Here is a 21,975-nt window from a genome sequence, read left to right as displayed (position 1 = left end):
AATCAATTTTAGCAGTAGAATTTATAAATCAATTTTAGCCGTAGAATTTATAAATCAATTCTGGCCGTAGAATTTATAAAAATTAATTCTAGCCGTAGAATTTATAAATCAATTTTAGCTGTGGAATTTATAAATCAATTTTAGACGTAGAATTTATAAATCAATTTTAGCCGTAGAATTTATAAATAAAATCTGGCCGTAGAATTTATAAAAATCAATTCTAGCCGTAGAATTAGAAATCAATTCTAACCGACCAAATCAGTTCTAGCTAGAACAGTTCTAACCCAGTCTATGGAAGAAGCGTATCGATAAAAGCTTTTCTTATATCAATGAGCGATATTGTCTTATATCAAACTGTAAACATGCAGACATTCCATGCGGACAATGTTGTTTTTGGTAACGAAAAATTAAGAAAATACTAACTTTATAACTTATTGTTCAAATATAAACAACAATTGAGTCTAAATATACATTCAGAAGTTAGTTAGAAGCTAAAGTTTATGTCCGTGTAAAATTTGAAGTGCTGTGTTTTTCTTATATACATAAATAAACAATGCGATGCTTTTAAAATATCAATGCGATACTTTTAAAATATCATAGCGGTGTTTTTGTTATATCAATATTAGTACCGATTAGTATAAATATTAGACTGTTGTACCCATATTTTAACAATTTTACCTATTATGCCTGTTTTGTTCACGCATAGTTGTAAATATGACAGAATTTGATGGGACTGTCATACACATGAGAGGTTAAGCGCTATAAAACCAGGTTCAATCCACCATTTTCAAAACTTGAAAATGCCAGTACTGAGTCAGAAATATGACAGTTTTCATTTATTCGTTTGGTGTGTTTCATCATTTGATTGTACCATTTAATAAGGGACTTTCTGTTTTGAATTTTCCTTCGATTGGTGTTCAGTATTTTTGTGATTTTACTACTTAGTAGTATTGTATGTAAATTAGCAGTTTTAAGAGCATTGCTTAAATTCAAATTGTTTTTGGTAACGTCTTACAAATTTCTCAATAAGTTTTGGAAGCAAAACTGATAAAATAAGGGTTTAATAAACAATGCCGTAATCAAATAGCTAAGTATCAACATGATTGTTCACATAGATAACATTTAGCAAATTTCATAATGAACGCACCGAAATAATATATATCCGATATGCTCGCAACGCACGTATGGAAGACTTTCATTGGATAACAATGAAACTAACTTGTGACAAAGATGAATCATACTGTCCTCGTTCAAATTGATTCGACAAAATCTGACCTGTACTTTTGAATTTCCTTTTTTTTACAAATTAGACCGTTGGTTTTCTTTCCTGTTTGATTTATTTAACACTAGTAATGTTTTGTTCCTATATAGCGTGGTGTTTGCTGTGTGCAAAGTCTGGGTGTTTAAGGACCTACTTTGATCTATAATGGTTTACTCTAAACAAATATTTACTTTGATGGAAAGTTGTCTCACTCGAACTCATGCACCATCCTCTTATATCTATAAATCTTTAAAGTTTCCCTTTATAAATAACTGCTTTCAAATCCTCCAACTAACTGAACGATCTAAATGTATGAATATAGAAAAGATATATTCACATTTATTACGGCAAAAGACATTAACATCTTATTTATTTGTGTTCTAATCATTTGTTTTAGTACTCATTAAAGAAATGCATTTATAAGAAGCAATGCGGATTTTTATTTTGCATTAAGAAAAGTACACGTATTTATACGATCGGTTACCAGACAAAAACGAAAGTCAAATCTCTGTGGAAACAATACATCGGAAAACCCTTACGGTCATCGCGATTTAAAAGAGCGTCCACGCGGCGAGCTGATTATGTTCATAGAGATATCGATTTACCAACGGGAAAAGTCTTTGATATCCAAAAAGAACTGTTTTCCTTCTCAATATTTTTTTCCATGTTAATAACAAATATATTTTCTGTCTGACAAGATTTTTGATATTCGTTGTATCTGAAGTTGTCCAATTTATAGTCTGAGGCTACTCTGCTGGTTTGTTCAAAGTTCGGGACATCAGCATTTGTACATTTAAATTTGTTTGGATTATTGATTTTACCATTTGACTATTTATTGTAATTTGGAGCTGTATTGGATTGGATTGTTTGAATGAATGTTTCTTTTAAGTAATGATATTTTTTGTCTATTTCGATATTACCAAGGTGTATAGCAGTGTGACCAGTATGGTCGGTAGACGTATTTGCAACCGCATTTTAAATTCCGCCATTGCATTATAACTTCAAATAGAATTATAAAAAATAAGATGTGGTATGATTGCCAATGAGACAACTGTCCACAAGTGACCAAAATAACACAGACATAAACAACTATAAGTCACCGTACGGCCTTCAACAATGAGCAAAGCCTATACCTCATAGTCAGCTATAAAAGGCCCGATAAGACAATGTAAAACAATTAAAACGAGAAGAACTAACGGCCTTATTTATATAAAAAAAAATGAACGAAAAACAAATATTTTAATTTAACTTAAATCGGTTGTTATCTACCCTTATTAATTCCAGATTGTATACTTGTAAATAATTATTTTATTCGATGTTTAATCATTACAATTTTTTTTTATATTGATTAGAATTTAGTATTTATAATTTATTCAAAAAGACATATAATTATTATACAGATTTTTTATAATCTTGTTTGGAAAGTTGAAATAAAATAGTCACCAACATTTGAAAACCTTGAATACTTACATTTAAAGTATTTAGCATCCAAATAAGCATGTCCATAGTGTTTATATATAATTCTACTAAATGGATAAATAAAGAATGAATTTACAACATATATACAAACGGACTAAGAATATTGAAATATTGAATGATGTATAAATGCCACAATGAAACCACCTCACAAGACTCCAGTTGATGACAAAATGAAAACATTGATTGGTCTTGATTGAACAATAATATATAAATATTGAGGAAACTGGTTCGCTTTCATTATATATGTTGAGATTATTTCAACGTTGTTACATTTGGCATCCATCTTCAATCATTAAATAAACTAGTGATATTTGTGGTCCGCATTATGAAACCCAAGCAAAATTATTCATGCTACAAGTGTGCAATATATAAGTTTGTCAATTTTAAAGTGTAACTTATAATCTGTTCATAGCTGTGATCGTCTAGTCGTTCGCACAGTAAGACACAACTCTGTAACCAACAGTACCAAGTTCCAGCCTAGGACCGGGAATATTTGTTTTTCATTTTTACTTTTTTCTCTACCAAAATATGTTTTTGAATCTGAGAGGTATCTATATTTCATTTGTCATAACAAGTTGACAATTTTGTTTTCGGTTTTAAAGTCAAATAAGTAGTTTTACAGTTGTAGCTTATCACAATTTATTCATATTAGAGACAGTTAAATGTTGATGTATTTTGGATAATTTATTATCAAACAAACAAAAAGTGAAGGTATGATAGCATTATAATACTAATTTTAAAAGTAAGAATTTGTTATGATGACAAGAGGAAGGCCTTGTATGTTAAAAGTGATAAGTGTAATATGTACATGGATTTTGATTTGATAAAGGAAATGTACTAATAAGTCATATTTACAATTCCTTGAAAAAAAAATATAGTTATGACTTAAGTTAACATTGTGGTCAGTGGATTCTTAAAAAATAATCCACTATTAGAACAATAGACTGACGTCAGAGAAATGGGTTAATGTTCTAGAACAGTTCTCCTGGCAGATTTAATGAGAGGTTAGAAGGGATCTCCACTGTAGCTACATAAACAAATATATCGTACATGAAGTTGGATTACACTACCCGCCCTCTTTGGTCGCAACACTTTCTTCCTCTTGTGTCACTCATCTGAGGTTTATTTAAATTGATTTTGTCGCAGAAATTAGGGACTAATGTGTTGTCAGTCAAAATGAGAAAAACAGAGAAAATACATACCCAGATCCTAAAAAATAAGATGGCAAATAGGACGAAATATGTGCTAAAAAAAGATGAGCAATTCCAATTATGAATACGGTATCATGTTCGGGAATGTGAATCCACGAAACACGGAGACAGTACAAGTCATTTCCAAAAGCGATCGATCAGACATAGTCTGAGAGATGACACTCATTGTATTTGTAGGGATACCAATTGTATATCCCGAGCTTATTTTAAAATCTAGAAAAATTTGTCTCTTTTATAATGGTTGGGGGAAGTGCAGGACTTATGATTTACAACAAAACTTATTACAAAAAAAACCCAAATACATTTCGGCAACTTCTATTTAAATATTAATGAGGAAAAGCGATATCGGGTCAGTGACTGTATATATGACATAGAAATATACAGTCAACGCAATTTGACTCCTTAAACTAGAACAAGTGCAGTATAAAAGCCAATAACAACTAGTGAAAAATCTAAGACAATGTGTGACATTCTTGTCACGCTTGTGTCTTTGTCAAATGATCTATTTGTAAAAACTTAGTACATTAATTATGTGTATTGTGGCATACTTGACACTTATTTTTCATTTAAAGATTGTTTAAAGAAGAAAAATATTTAGATATCCTTGCTTTTAAGAAAGGTAGTTCATATGTTAATTAAGACTCGTCGTTCACCCATTACAATGGGAATTGAAAATGCAAGATACTCAAAAAATCGTATTGTACAGCTGATAAAGCGGAGGATGAACGTCATTTTTCAATAGAATGCTCCCTTCATAATAATTTGAGGGATGAACTCTTTCAGCATATTTCTAGCACTTGTCAGAACTTAAAAAGTTAGATAAACATGATTAATCTTCGATGTTAACACAAGAAAACTTTACTATTATAGGAAAAATGATGATTGTATTGTTATTTTTTTTAATTATGTAGGACAGGTTCTGAAGCTGACTGTTGTTTGATATCAATGTGTTAGCTGTTTTTTACTATTTTGTTTTGGTTCCGATTGTGACTGAGGCTTATGGTGAAATAAAGATAACTAGTATATATTAGTATTGTATTGTCTTATGTTGACCGAATCATTATACCGCCGCTTCGAAAAAGTGAGGAGTATAATGTTTGACCTCTCGTCCACCCGGCAGTTCGTCCGGCCGTCCCATGAACATTTTCGTTTCATCTTTTTCATGAACAACATTACAAGGATTTTTGAATTGGGTTTCGTGGTATATTGAAGTCGGTTATATCGTGTGATGCATTTTCAGATTCATAACTCAACAACTTTCTGTTTACCAAACACTTTTTACATGAGAACCAAGTTATAAATTTTCGTCATATTTTTACCAGAAACCTACAATACAATGATTTCTGAAATTTGGTTTCAAGGTTTATATAAGTCAGTTATACTGTGTGGTGCTTTTTCAGATTAACAACTCAACAACTTCCTGTCTACCGAAATCAGGGTATCATCAGTACCTGGCACCATCACTGGTTGGTCTTGATTTATTTGCTCTTTTTAGACCCTGCAATTTGGAAATTTGAAAAAATATTCTTTTCTGTTCTATTCTATATACCGATTTCGAATATAGTATGCAGAAAGTATTCGAATTACCCCAGTCTTATGTAATATGAACGGAGTTATTTCTTAAAATATGTTATTTCATCAACGTAATATTACAGACAGACACATTTTATTTTACCCTGATACCCTGATACTTGACTTGATAAGTGTCGGACTTATGGGTTGTCGGAGTATTGGGTTGTCGGAGCAATGAGTTGTCGGACTATTGGGTTGTCGGACTAATGGGTTGTCGGACAAATGGGCTGTCGGAATAATGGCGTGTAACGTTATTATATGTCTTTTAGCGCCGTAGGCTGTGTCAATATGCCACCTAGTGCCGTAGGCTATTTCATTGTGTCATACTTAAACTGATACGATCGAATACTTTAACCCTTAACTGTTATTTTGTACTTAGGTTAGGGTTAGAGTTAGGGTACATTTTAATAGTAAGACTGTATTGAATATGTCATCTAGCGCTGTAGAATGTGTTGATGTCCCTTCTAGCACCGGAGGCCGTCAAGTTTAGTATTTTCAAAGTTTGGTTAAATATCTAAACTTGTTAAATTTGAAACGAATTTTAGAATGTAAGTATTTGATGAAATTTTCGAAATCTGAAAAAAAAATCAAAAAGTTAGAATACTTATATTTCAATACTTTGAAAAAAAAATCCCGACCTAAAAACTATAATTTGAAATAATTTTGAATTTTGAATTTTGAGTGTAACACGGATCGTTCGAATGCATTTACTATGACATCATCTAATAAATAAATTTGGTGTTTTTACTGTCTTCTGATTGGTTAAAATTATTAGTTTTATTTTCAATGTTGTCAATTTTGATGGCGACACGCCCACTCTGACGTTGGATATTCATACGCCAACATGTGTGTACGCTTGTTATTGTTAATATAAATAATATAAAAAGTTCTTTGAGCCTTATTTTTGATAGAAATTTATTTATAATGAATGGCAATGATTTATTTTGATTTTATTGAACCATAAAACTAATTTTTGACTCTTCACATTTTACATAATCCGCTTCGCGGATTATTCAATGTGAAGAGTCAAAAATTAGTTTTATGGTTCAATAAAATCAAAATAAATAATAGCCATTCATTAATTGAAAGTGTTTGAATTAGGATTTCAATTGGATTTCAAATCGGGCACTTGCAGAACAAAATCCTCCTCTGTTACGTAAAATGATTGTTCTGTAGATTTACGACATTAGCAACTGCGAGAAACTTGCAACAGTACTAAGACAACGTTTGAGAATACAAATTACGATATATCGTATGCATGTCGTATATTTACGATACATAATTACGATACGACATGTTGTATCGTATCTTTAGTGAATACGGGGCCAGCGATACAAGATCAACAAAACAGAGATATTTATCATAAAATTCTATTGTCGTCGACACTATTGAAAATGCACATATACCAAGGTGAGCGACACATGCTCTTTATGGCCTCTTGTCATTCCATCGATGTACATGTAACATTATCGGTGCATGATTGGCTAAGTTTGTTTTTTTTATATGTTTCGGAGTTTTTTGTGAAGTCCATTTGCGCTAAAACGTTGTGCGCGATGTTCCTACAACACGACGTTACACTAAAATGCTGCGTCAAAGATTGTTTTTGACTTCGATTTATTTTTGCAAGTTTTATTCGATTTTTTATATGTTGTTGGTTGATTCTGGTTTACGATATCGTAAGTTTTAACTTGTATTCATGAAAGAAACTTACGATGCGAGATGTTGTAAATATTGTTATATTGTATTAGCAATATAGAGGGTGTGCAATGGCATTATATGATATTCCGAGAGTTTATAATGGGTTATAATTATCCGTCTAAATATTAAGTGAAGTAGTGGAAAAATAATTAATTTTCATGAAATAATTACGTGTGCACCAAATATAAATAAAAAGAGTATAAGTAGCAGGATAAAATCATATCTTGTTTTTGTTTATCTAATTTAAATACCATAACCACAAAATCGTAGTAGGGGTATGACTGTTTAATTTGTTTCTCATATATGATAAATGCATTTAGATTTAAGTGGGAAATGGGAAAGGCGAAATAATTATATATAATTCCTATGACCAATTAATCTATGAATATTTATTTATTAGTCCAGGGTACATACGCGACTGTCCCAAGTCAGAAATTTAATGTGCGTAAATGCTGTGTTATTTTCTGAACTGCAAGACCACGACTAAATGAAGTCATTATGTTATTATACAATTTGACACCAGGCACTCTGCGAGAGCCGCACATTTTCTCCGAATGTCATTGATACTGAAGAAAATGTTTCAAAAGACTTTTTTGTGAAGAAGCCAAGTAACAACACTTATGAAACAAGGTGGCAACATTGCTTCTGACATTTCCAACGATACTTCGTCACTTGCTGAATAATAATCTCCAGAGATATATACATTTTCCATTGTTTATCTAATTATAGAGGCGGCTGCATAAAGTACATACATCTCAGTTTTTTTTCATTGGTTTTAGTGGAGCTACATGTACTTAAGTCGGCTTTTATCTCAAACATTTTTAATTCTGCATTGATCGTCTCCAATGGAAATATCACTAGCAAACACAATGCTAGATTTTATATAAATTACCTTGTCCTTGTTGAGCAAAAAATACAATGGTATCCCTGAAGTTTTTCTCGAGTTTAACCGTAAGCGTATAGGAATTACAGTAGTCAGGGGCGGATCCAGGATTTCCGATTAGGGCGGGGGCGTAAGTTTCGAAATTTTTTTTAAGGTAAAAATACAGAAACATCACAAAAAGAAATAACCCTTGTTTGCACATCGCCGGTCAATGTGTCAAAGCCGATTGTACATGGTTTCAATAATCTGAAATGAAATCGGTTCACTTAAGAATTACTTTAACACTCCTGTCCATAACACCAGCCCCGACAAACTTGGTTAAGACGATGGAAATGTGAAGAGTTGACAGATAGACGGGCGGACTGACGGAAGCAAGGTGAGACCTCAAAACCAAACCAACCCTACAATGATATTCACTTTTCCCGTTAAATTCAACAAAAACTAATAAACAACAAAACCAAACAACAAAGTTAATCACAAGGCTTCGAAAATTACAAAATGAACAATACATGTAAATATGCTTGAAAACGACTTCAATCTCGAAAAATTGCTGGAAAAAAAAGTTAGAATACTTATATTTGAATACTTGATAAAAAATCCTGGTTAAATTCTTTTTTTTTTTGAATTTTGAGTGTGACACGGATCGTTCGAATGCATTTAATATGACATCATATATTGAAAGTGTTTGAATTCAAATTATAATTTGATTTCAAATCGGACACTTGCTGACCAAAATACTCCTCTGTTACGTAAACGATTGTTCTGTTGATTTACGACATTAGCAACTGCGAGAAACTTACAACAGTACTACGACAACGTTGGAGAATACAAATTACGACATATCGTATGCATGTCGTATATTTACGATAAATAATTACGATACGACATGTTGTATCGTATCTTTAGTGAATACGGGGCCTGTTCTTTTTGTGATATCATTTTATCATAAAGTACATCAAGTTGTGGAAATCAATTTAATAATGTTTACCCTTGAAGTTATTTCACCTGTAGTAATGCAGTACTGTCTTAAGTAATGTAGGAAGGAAAAATGGGACGAAAGAACAGGTATCCGGTTTTCCATAAATATTTTTTTTTAGATGTGCAAAACTTTTATCATAGGATGTTTAACTTTCATGGTGTATATCATGTCATTGTAAAATTTCTATATCTTAATTCAATCCAAATACAAATATATACTCAATGAAACGGTTTTCGTCGCTGTTTGGGATTAGTCTTTAAATAACCTAAATTTACACCCCATCCTATACTTTTTATCTTTTACTATAAGAAATATATTAGGTTTTTTAGTCTTCTTATATAACTAACAAAGTAAGACCGTGAGACCGTGCGGTCTAACAAATTTCTGATAATATCGTTAACAAAAACTTAACAGTGCGATCAACCAATCGCTAACGTTAACATATAATACCATAGTGCTTTGAAGTCTAGCAAGTACGGTCTAACAAAATCTTTTAGTACTGATAACAAATTTTAAAAAAATAAACCAATCGCTTTTTTCTCTCTTTTGAAATGGTAATATACGCTGTTAAAATATATAAACATGCAGATATGTAGTACCTATTGCAAGATTGCAATATTTTTAAAAATTGTTACATAAAAAAGTAAGCAAATTCAGTTCTAGAATTAAAAGATTAAATTAAACTACAGGGACTTCGGCTTGTCAACTAAAATCACCACGGACCTGCTAGAGCACTAGATTTTTCATTAAAGAAGAAGTTTAAGAACTGAATCGTTTCTCTATAGAGGTCAGTATTTAGTGGCAATCTATTTCCGTCTTGGGTTATGTATCTGGTCCACAGGCACTTGTTTCTATCCATGGGAAGACCCACTGTAAAATATATTTACGTAAATATACCGTTTGATAGTGGGTCTTCGCATGGATAGAAACAAGTGCCGTGATCTGGTCTATAAAAAATATTTTGCCACAATTTTGTATTTTTTTAGTCTATTCATGAATTAGATAATGTGTCTGGTGTGATTTTTTTTACCACTGAATTAATCACCAATCAAACCATATGTATAAGAGGGGGGATAGGACCTTTATCAGGACTCCGGGATCGGGTGTTTTTAACCTCGGGATTTTGGGATTGACCCTTTCAAGATCCGGGAATTCCTTATTCGAATTTCGGGACCTCGGGATTTCGTGTTTTTAAGCCCGGGATTTCGGGATGAGGTATATTTTAGCCCGGGATTTCAGGATCAGGACCCCTTCTACCCCCTCTCATATAAATGGATACAATTTGAAAAAATGTCTGGAACCTGAATCCAAAGACAGAATGAATAAATAAATATAAATATAACTTTTTTATGCATCCCATAAAAATACATATATATTGGCGGGACTGGACACTAACTAATTGTAGCTGATACTCAGTGATTTTATTGTCGTTCCATACATAGGTAATAAAGATACAATACGGTACCAAACATGTGTTAAAAAACATATTCACTATTATCTTAATAATTTCCGATAATATCAATAAAATATCTTTCAAACTAGTGATGCCAGCGTATCAAACTTATAGTATGTCACTTTAAATTTGTTATTATCACATTCATTTTATCACAGAATGCAAACAGGGTAATTAAAAAACGGCGCTGATTGCAGTCCAAATTCAAAAACATTATAGAACTTTTTATAAATCACACTTATTTTGGACATTTTATATGACAAAATATATCTAATTAATTTTATGATAAAACTTTAGAACTATGTGGTCAATGTATAGCCTCAGCAGTTCCAACATTTTTTTCTATAAGAATACGCCACCAAAATCCATTAATCTCCAAGTCTTGGAAGTCTCATGGACCGTGGAGTCCAAGATTTTGTCAACATTATACTGAAGAGTCTATCCGATTCATTTCCTATTAAAATACATTGTTCCCAGACCACTGCAGCTGCCTGCTGGTAAAAGTGGTCTCTAACTTTTACTGTTGTCACATAAACATGCAATTTTTTCACCCAATTTCAAGTTTTTGAAGTTTTTTTACAATAAATTATTCTTCCATATGTATTAAATGTACTTTAAATGTAAAGAAAAGTTACAAAAAGCATTCCACATGATTATGAGTATAAAATGTAAGATTAAAGATTATTTAGAGTCGATTTAGGCGGTAGCACATATTTTAATACATATAAAAATTCATACAGGAGCTATGAGAAATTGAAATTTGTTATTTTTTGTTCATTTCTATGCTAGAATGTTATGATACAAGAAGTCTAATTGCACAAATACTCTTGCATTCAACTTTTTTTGCAGACAGCATGGTCTAATGCACAGTTTTTTTTCACTTTTCAAGGAAAACTTGCATGCAGTTTTAGTCTAAATTGGCATATATATTTGAACCACTAACTATTCTAAAGAAGACTGCTTTTTTATAGATTTAGTGAAATATTTATGATGGACTACAGATTTTATGTACAAAGCTCTTCACATTTCACATACAATGTGCATGAAACAGGCCGGTTAACCAAGGCCATGCATAAAACATATTTTGCACATTTTTCTGTGATAATCTACTTTTCTCTAGATTCGGAGTTCACCTAATGGGTAATAGAATTTGAATTGAGCACAGAAACACAAATATCAAAACATAAAAAGCCTTCAAATAAAAAGTCAGCATGCCTGTAACCCATCAACATGGAAACTGCTTTAAACTGCTTATTTAGCCGTAAAATGACAGAATTTCTATCAAACACAGATTTAAATCCTTTACTTTTATTGAGACCAGTAAACCATTCAGGGAAGTTGCCAAAGTACAGAATCTACATTTACTGATTTCATCTCTTAGGCCAGAGTAGAGTTATTTCGTAGTGCATTTCTTTTAGACAATACATTGTACATTCAAATTAAAAAAAATCGCACTTGTTCAATCTCAAAAAGATTTTACAGTGTAGTGTACTACTATTGGGACAAATAAAGCAAAATTATAGAAACTTCTACCAGCTCTCTAACTCAAAATATTGACAATTCTGTGTTAAGGATGTCTAAAATTCAGTTTGACAGCTTCAGACATACTATTTTTTTCCCTTTTCCACTGGACCAAATCACTACTTAAGGTAGCACAATACAAAGATTTTTTTACTTCCGATCACCAACCTTTGAAATGCTGTAACTTTCTTATGAATGCATAGAAAATAATAAAAGAGGTATATATAGATAGATAAAAGATTAATCTTTAAAATGAATGCAATATTTTTATTATGCAATCATTATGTAATCAACTATTATGTAATTAGTGGCAAAATCTGGGTAAGTTCACTTGAATGAATTTAGCTCTTTCATCTCTTCAACTATACAGAAAATTTTAACAGAATCTTAAACAACACATAATGGGCTTCAAAATAGTGTCTCAGATTGTCTCTATAGTATTTTATTTTCTCATAAATCTCAAATCAGTGTAAACATCCTAACCACATAAAAGAAGATAATGTTTAATTAGGTGTAAAATTTGTTCTATACATTCTATCTGAAATCTGAGACACCCTTTTGTAGGTAATGGCCATAGGAACAACATATGATAAAATCAACCCTCTAGGGATACCTATGCAGAAGCTAATTTCATTTGAAAGTGGAAATTTGGTGAAAAATATTTTGGACACAGTTAACATTATAATTGGTTACATAATTGTTGCATAATACAAACATTGCATTAATTTGAACGAGTAATCTGTTAGCTATCCAAAACTACCACTTTTATAAATTTTCAAGCATTATTAAGAAAGTTACAGGATTTTATAACTTGGGAGTTGGAGTCATCAAATCTTTGTATTGTGCTACCTTAACATAAAAATTCAGCACCCAAATTTTTTATCATGTAATTTCATCCCCTTACTTAATATTTCATGCATAAAATGTCAAGAAATAAATTAGAAAAGGGTATGAAAAAAATTGGCAAGTAATACACTGTTCACACTAGGGAATATATATATGTGGACAACGAAAATCAAAGGACAATAACTGTGTCCTCGCACCAATTGCTAAACCTCTTTTCTAGTCTCTAACTTTAATTTGTCTCAACAAATGTTATAAAACTTATACACTGCTTATTACAACAAAACACAGGTTAAGTTCAAATTTGACTTTTTTCACTGTTTCTGGTCTTGAGTTACAATTATTTATGCTCCATTATTATAAAATGGAAAAATATCCAAATCTATGGTGGATCTAAAAAAACTTTTTTTTACGGCTTATATTTATTTATATATATGATTTACAAACTTCAGAAAAGGTTGAAAAGCATTTTAATTTGAGGATATTCCAACCTGAAGCAAGTTGTACCAATGTTAATGATGGAAGACCCTGTTAGAATACTGTGCATACCTGGGGCTAAAACTTAATCAAAGATGACCTATGCTGAAGTGGTGAGACTTGCTATGCATGTAACAGGAGACCAAACTGAGACCACCTTTGATATAAAGGTATGAAAATGATGTCTATTATTATATGAATGAATGGAATATATTCCAGTTGAATGTGACTTTTTTTTTTATATCCCCTAGTCCCTACAAACAAAGTTTTGGGAGATACATAGAAATCCCTATATCATCCATCTGTAATTTTGGCAAGTGCAACCCCTCAGATCTGCTGAAATTGATGACATTACACAGTAAAACATAGGGCTCCTTATCAGCGAGGTGTATAGGCGAGTTAGGATAGTCGAGTTATGCAGGGCAAGATATGAAAGATCAATTGCAAGTAACAAAAATAACATTTTTCTCTAATTTCTTAAGAATTATATATACAGTCATATATATATAATATATATACAGTGAGTGAGTCTTAAAATGGTTGTGGCGTCTGATTTTGTAATCAAAATTTTTACATTTACTTTACATTTAATAAACAAAACATAGATGTACCCAAACTTAGTTATACATTGCATCAGGAAGGGTCCCGGTATTTTGATTGCAGAATTTGAAAAAGTTATGTGATAATTATTTATAAGAGGCCATATACATGTATGTTGGAAAGTCTTGCACACATAAAATTCTTTCATGAGAGTGACATTGTTCATTTTTCTAAAATAAAACGGGATACACTGTAGATACAAGACAAAATGTATACTGTTCTGAACAAATCAAGCATAAGAAAATTAATCATGTAGACAAATAAAATAAACTTGCAAATTGCCAGAACAAATATTGCCTCTACAGCTGCCCCAAAAAGACCACTCTTAATGAAATTTGCAGCAGAAGAGCTCGTTTACATATAAGTGCTATAGTTTTAGTTACTATCTCTCTTTAAGTTTAAAATGACACTCACAGTGTTGTCTATGAATTTAATGATCATGATGATAATTAAATTACAAGCCATCCTCAGTATTTCAAAAGGCTATCTGTTTCTATGGAAAATAAACATACTTTGTGTAGAGATTACATTTTTATTACATGACACTCAGACTCAGATGAACAACATAAAGATGATCGAATCAACAATACTGTATACAATTCTATAAGCAATCATCCTTCAAAAATGTTAAAGAGATACACCCACAAAATATAAAAATAGTTTTCCCCACATATCACATGAATGAATAATTATATCTTAAAAATAAAATATATCATATTTTTGTTATTGGTTAATAAAATTCATTTTATTGGAATTTTGTTTACAGTGTATAGAAATGAAGAAATCAATGGGAGCCCCTGCCAAAAGGAGGAGTGTTGTTACAGAATATAAGTTCCCAATGGTAAAACTATTCTGGAATATTATTTCCACAAGAAGAACTATTATTGTATAGCAATATAATATTTCCCACAGAAAGTAACCAAAAGTTAGCGTGCAATAAATTCCATTATTGCACTAGTGCAATAAATCTTCAAAATTCATGACGTCATCAAAGACAAAAACTCAGTTCAAACCAATATTTACTTTCAAATATTATATTGCTATACAATAAAAAGGTTATTGCATGAATATTGGGGAATATTGTCCCTCGTAGATCATATATTGCACTCGCAAGCTCGTGCAATATAAAATTCTACTCGGGACAATATTCCCCAAGATTCATGCAATAACCCTATATTACAGTAGGTGTTCCTAACGGAATAAATAGTATCAAATATTTGTTCCAACAGGTACAGGTATTATGACATTGTTTATAATAAAGTTTCAACTGGAAGTTCTGTTAGGTGGAACAAATTCACATTGACAGAGTGCCTTCAGATGAGATTGGTAGAAAAAAGAAAGAAAAAACAGTTTTCATATTATTTTGAATAGTATGACTACAAATGACCATTTATAATAATATAGGAATTAAAGATATTATACCATAAATTCGTTTTACACCAGCTTCATGCATGGCAAATGTTTGAACGTCTATACATTTTCGAAAATAAAGTGCTTATATAATCTTTGATGAAAAAAGAAATGCTGTATTTTGATTCCTAAATATTGAATGTTAAATAACTAATCCGCGAAAATTCAAACTTTATTCCTAATTCTTAACTTATAAATATCAGGGTTGGTCATTGATGCATTACTCTTTATGTGTTTATCTTTTCTTTTGCTCCATTATGAATTATTTTATTTGTAATAAAATTTACAAAGGGCTTCTCCAGAAAAAAATACAAAAAGGTTTGAGTTGGCATCTATAGTCTATACTATTAAACCAGAAGACCTCATTCTGTGTGTAGCTTCTCTTCCTTCCACAATAAATTAATCCTCATGCCTCTGTGTTCTATAGGTATTATGCATAGTGGCATTTGTCATCTATTCTTTTTCATTCAGTTTGGGTTATTTAGGAGAAAAACGAAAAATAAAGGCGTACGGATATTGTTTCAGTCGTCAGACAAACTTGTTAGTCATCTAATACTTTAATTTAATAAGAGTACTCGGGGATAGGACAGTAATTTTCTCGCCGATGGAGACTCTCTATATAATAAAGCAGTGATCGCCGTGGAGAAGAAACTCCTGTTCATAAATTACTTTTGGACACAACATATATATTTTACATCACATGATAATACATTGATATAATTTTGAAGAAGACTCACTCACACATGAGCCGTAAAAAATAACTACCAACAAAACTACTTAATAATTGTACAACTACTGTAATTCCTTATCTTTTAGTTTAAAACTGTTGAATGTTTTAGTACCTTCATCTCATATTTGATACATTGCATTATTTATTTTTTAGAAACAGGGTATAGATGAGTGATCTAGTGTTTGAGTTCACTGAGGATGTGGCTGTCATCCTAACAAACAAAGGTTTACATAGTATTTATCAGGTATTGTTGTATATGGCTGATATATATGAATATATATATTGAACTGCATAAATATCAGATCTCTGCATTTCCATCCATTAATAGTGTTGCTTCCAAAATCACATAAAGAATATATTTAGACTCCATTACAATGTATCTTGAATGCATTTATTTAACTATATATGCAGTGTAATGCAAGACATATTTCTTAATGTGAGAAACAGACAACAGCTAGCTACAAACATGAAAAAATAGATTTAATTTTCTGAGGCTTATCACATTTATTGAATGATCAACTTACAATAAAGAATGGAAAGGGGTAATGTGTCAACGAGACAACAACCCAACCAAAGAGAAGAAAACAGCCCAAGGCCACCAATAGGTCTTCAATGTGCATTTTTTATTCTTATAAGCAAAAAATAAATAAGAATTTATATGCTTATGCCTTCATTTTTTTTGTAGGCAACATTCAGACAGTCAGATATTCTACATTTCGGGTTAGTTATATATATACACATTCAGAATTCATCACACCATTTGAAAATATGGTAAATTACTTAAAGGATGTTTTCATCTCCTTTTCAAAATATCAAGCTTTTCATCAAACTGGTAAATATTGATATGTGATTAATAAAGAACAAAAGAGCAAAAAACAATTAATAACTGTCTTGTTTGTGCTTTTTTTGTTTGTTTGAGATATATCATGCGATATAGGCTATTGAAAATTTGTGGGGAAAATTATCTCTTGAATTTCGATATCTTAATCATTGACAAGTCTTACTTTCCAAACACTATAATAATTACAAAATGCTAGGAAGCTAAAATTACAAGAATTCAAAATTTGTACAAATGACTTCTTTCCAGAATGTTAAAGATTCTGAAAAGAAAAATGAATGTTGCATTTTTGTCTTCAATTGGATAGAACTATAGAGGAATTACGAAATCTGACAAAATTTAAAAACTTAACTAGTGAACATCTTTGATTAATATGGATTTAATTCTGCTGTATGGTGTTTAAATCTGAACTTAAGGAAAATTGATATACACTAGAATACAGGGGTTCAAATTTAGGTTGGTTCTAAGTCCATGACCTTCCATTTACGGATTAAAACTATCCCACAGGTAGTTTGTTGCCTATATTTGCAGTTTAAGAAAATTACAAAAACATTTTGATCAAAAGAATGAAAATTTGGATCTTTATTTGCCTAACGTGAATTTGAACTGTGGAACAAAAATACATACAGTTTTCAACAAGCATTTAATTCATTTGTTTTCAATACATCATATAAAAAAATTATGTAGAGTGGGTGGTTAATTCAATACGATTTTCTTTTTATTAGATACGGAATAAAGAAATTGCTGTTGAGGAAGAGAGGAGTTTCTGTGACGAGATTGATACACATAGAGCATTTGGTAGTGTATAATAACAAGTTAACATTTTTTTTTAATTGGAAACAATAAATAACATGGCTTCTAAAACGGTCATATATTCCTTACAAATGAAATTTGTCCAGACATTGTATGTCTGGGATAAGCATGATACCTTCATCTACTTTTCAGCTTTCTTAAGAGACGGTCATATTAATACAATTCACCAAAACATTTGGAAGTTCCTATATGTCAGCTGTTTACATCTGATTTCTTTTTTCAAAAAGATTAAAGTTATTAGAAATATGTTAGTAAATGTTTTATAAATATGATTTGATAACAAAAATTTAAAAGGTCATTAAAACAACGTTTGATCTTGTCAGTATGTGTGCAGGTGGGAAATTTAATAATCTATCAATGCTCATCAAAAATGCTATTAAAATTATCATTGATACGTTTATCTAACTTTCATTTCTAGTATTTTGATGATGAAATAATGTGGAAAGAGCTACTTTTACTCAATCGTGCTTTATAAATGCACATGGATTTTACGTATCCATATCTGGTCCATGTTTTATCATTGTCAAGTCAACATCTGGTACATGTATTACCAAAATATGTTTTTCAAAATGAAAATATAGTTTTTGATAATGTTATTTTGCACAAATAAAGAGTCTAAGGCAGAATTCAGTACACTGATGTTGCTCACTTCAAATGATGAACTGTCAGTTAAGCACTTTACGCCAGAACATTGAATTTATTTCAAAGTAAAGTTTGATATCTGTTTTTTTTTTAATTGTCAATCATTGTCACCATTTTCAATCTGACAACAGACTTATATTTTAAATTCAGTTTGAGGAATTATTCACATTTGCACAAACAAAATTTGTTGATAGTTTAAGACCCCTTTTTGGCCCCAAACTATAGCAGTTTTACAAAATTGTTGAAATGTAAACTTTCAGTTATTTATTGGACAGTAGAATGCATCTGCAACATAAATACTGGCTGTTCTTGACAATACAATGCACATACATCAGGTACTAGCACCACTGAAATCTTAACAGTTCTAGCATTTTAGTCAAATTTTAGACGGTTTTCATGTAAAGCGAAAGTAGCCGCATTCGTGTTCATCCTTTATATTAAAATGTAAGTTGTATTTTATGATAATACAAAACATATATAAAGGTTGAGGATGAACACGGATGCGGCCACTTTCATTTTTGACAAAAAACATCTGAAAAGGTGACATTTTTCAGCATATTTGGTAGATTTTTCATATTTGAGCTTGAATTGGAACGTTTTTTAATGACTAAATCAGTTGAAATCTTTCACAAAAACTATTAATTCAAATGAAATAGTTTTTAAAAAGTGGTAAAAATCTTTCGTCAGATGAACCTGAAATTTGAGGCCAAAATCGGCCCTTACCGGACCTATAAAAAAAATCTCAAACATGGTGATTGAAGTGCATGTTATATTATATAAATTATTGCAGTTCATCATCCACTCTTTATGTACTTTTAACTTGTTAAAGCAAACTTAAGTTTAAAAAAAAAAAGATCTGAGAAAGTCAATCAAGTTAAAGAGTGTGTATATATTGCAACTTAAAACTCTTTATCTCTTGTCTTTATCTATTGATATAAATATATATCTATGTGTATATTGTTTCAGAGAGTAATGAAGTTGTGAGTAGTATTTTAACCAAAAGAACATCTACCCTAACAACAGTGAATATTAAAGCGATCAGTTGCTGTATGGTGATATTGAAAGAAATCCAGGACCTACAATGGTATCAATCACCCCAAAAAAATATTTTTTAAAACTGAAATTTATCTAGGATTATTTGATCTGAAAAAAAACTTTCAATATGAGACATATGAATGGTTTAATTTTTAAATTTTTATTTGGATGGAGAGTTGTCTCATTGGCACTCACACCACATCTTCCTATATCTATATAACAACTTCATTAAAATCCATTTTATTAAGGCATATTGGAAAATGTTTCAATTCATCTTGTGACTGTCATACAAGTGAGAAGTTTAGCTAGCTATAAAACCAGGTTCAATCCACCATTTTCTACATTAGAAAATGCCTGTACCAAGTCAGAAATATGACAGTTGTTATCCATTCGTTTGATGTGTTTGGACTTTTGATTTTGCCTTTTGAATTTTGATTTTCCTTTTTGAATTTTCCTCGGAGTTCAGTATTTTTGTATTTTTACTTTTTTTTTTTTACATATTTTCATGGAGATTTAATGTTTTATTGACCAATGGAAAATCTGCTTAGTACTCTGGTGAAGTAAGGCAGACTGGATATGCTGCTCCAAACAGTTTCCCTGGGATGAATAAAACATTTGATCAATTCAAAATGGACATGAACAAAAAATCTACCTTTACTGCTTTCTCACAGTATTTTTTAGTTTGGTTTCCTTTAAATTTCAAAACGAGAAGAGACTTTACTGGTATAGTTTTAATTTTCCAGATACAAAATCAAAAATAAATAATTCTGTTATAATTGTTACATTGTACTGTATACTAAATTTATTGAAGATTATTGTTTTAAACCTCTTGCCTTGGTATTATCGTGTCCGTATCCAACTTATTGAGTTTTTGAGGTGAATATAGATCTCACTCTGTCAGTCTGTCTGTCCATTAGAACTAAACACAAATTGTCCTATCAAATCAATGTAATTATCTGCCCTTTATTATAAAAGGGTATTTTTTTTAATTAAATTTAAATATGCTTGATTACACTTAAATGTTTTGATAGTTGGATCTACCTTGCAAGCCAAAGATTTTCCAGTCGTATAATAAATTATATTTGGTAAAATATTTTTAAACCAAAAAAGGTATTTTTTGCGACATGTACAAACCAGAAGATTAGAAAAAGACACCATACCAACTTGAGTTTGATATATCACTGGGAAAGCCAGTCATCTTGTGGAAATGTAATATAAATAGTTCAAACTTTTTTTTTCTTTCAAAATGTTTATTTCAAAAATTAAACCAGATTTTGTGAATTTTACATGAAAGTAATTTTATTTTAGGTTTATGAAGACTTCTTAGAGCTTGCCATATAAGTGTCAACAATTTTAAAGAACAGGGAAAACTATTATTGCACTTAGTTTTGAGTTTTTGTTTTATATTTTACCACTATGATAGACTAATGTTAAATTCAGGAATTGTATTTTTCTGATATATCTGTTTTGTAATTACGTTTTACTCATTTTTAAATACGTTTGAGACGGTTTTTTTATACCTTTTCCTACTTGAGTAGCATTGACAACTATTTTAAGTTTTTAGTAAGGTTACTTTCTTTGGGTTTTGTATTTTATAATATTAAGATGTCATACTTGAATACCTTGTAGTTATGAACTGTGTATTTTACTTCTTGGTTCTTTGATATGTGTAGTATTATTCTCCCCCCTCCAATTATATTTAGTTTTGTAAAATATATTTTCCATAAGGCCTGTCAACAATGGATGCCTCTCTAGATAAAGATTAAATAATCTTGGCACACATTAAATATGAATTTCAAAAGAAAAAAATATGTATGAAGACTCCATACAAAACTACTTTGGAAAGTATCACTCCAGTGATTCTTCTGGTAAAATTCAGGTATGCTCTAAATCTCAGTTTTCATTGGGAACTTTCTTCATTGCATAGAGGATGCTTTATCATCTGTTTTATTATACATAACAATGCAAGTGTTAAATGTTGGGAATACAGAAAGACAGACATAATGATTATGATAAGTTAACCAATAATTTTACTTCAAATATAATGAATATTTAAACTGGAATTGACTATTCACATGTTATGCTCATTGATTGTTGACATTATGTGTTGAAAAACAGAAATAAGTCAAAAGAATTACAAGACAGAAAGTCCAAAAGTCACAATTTATCAATTGATAATAAATTTGTTTGCTCTATAATAGAATAGAATGTTTCTAAAAATGTCGATTGAATTAGTCTTTCTATAAAAAAAAATCTCTCCAAACCACATTGTGACCTCTTTTTATATATGATTTAATTGGTTACATGTTGGTCTATTTTGTTATATACTTTAATGTTATGCATGAAAAATATATTAACTGTATGCAAATTAGGAAAAATTGAAAGTTTTATGATAATAAAAAAAAAAAATTAATTAAACTTGTTTTGATTGATTTGATTTTATCCAATATGTATATTAAAAGAAAAGCTAGTATTTTATTGTTCAAAAATTACAAATGGATTAGCCACAAGTTTTTCAACTTAGAAACGT

General features: G+C 30.6%; 1 long non-coding RNA gene across 4 annotated transcripts; it reads left to right on the top strand.

The window, feature by feature from the left end:
• Positions 1–9,621: 9,621 nt before the first annotated feature.
• Positions 9,622–21,075, top strand: LOC134680744 (uncharacterized). Of its 4 annotated transcripts, none has more exons than XR_010100493.1 (8): positions 9,622–9,637; positions 13,353–13,547; positions 14,744–14,818; positions 16,271–16,361; positions 16,803–16,837; positions 17,681–17,770; positions 19,377–19,494; positions 20,754–21,075. It is a non-coding gene; the product is annotated as an uncharacterized LOC134680744 (long non-coding RNA). The 4 variants fall into 4 exon arrangements; XR_010100495.1 differs by having other exon boundaries at positions 17,681–17,753; positions 20,754–21,074; XR_010100494.1 differs by lacking the exon at positions 9,622–9,637 and adding an exon at positions 9,834–9,870 and having other exon boundaries at positions 20,754–21,073.
• The last annotated feature ends 900 nt before the right edge of the window (positions 21,076–21,975 follow it).

Source organism: Mytilus trossulus, chromosome 8 (genome assembly GCF_036588685.1).
Source record: "Mytilus trossulus isolate FHL-02 chromosome 8, PNRI_Mtr1.1.1.hap1, whole genome shotgun sequence".
Taxonomy (NCBI): Eukaryota; Metazoa; Mollusca; class Bivalvia; order Mytilida; family Mytilidae; genus Mytilus; species Mytilus trossulus.
The sequence above is the reverse complement of the archived record's forward strand: the minus strand, read 5'-3'. Positions and strand labels throughout refer to the sequence as shown.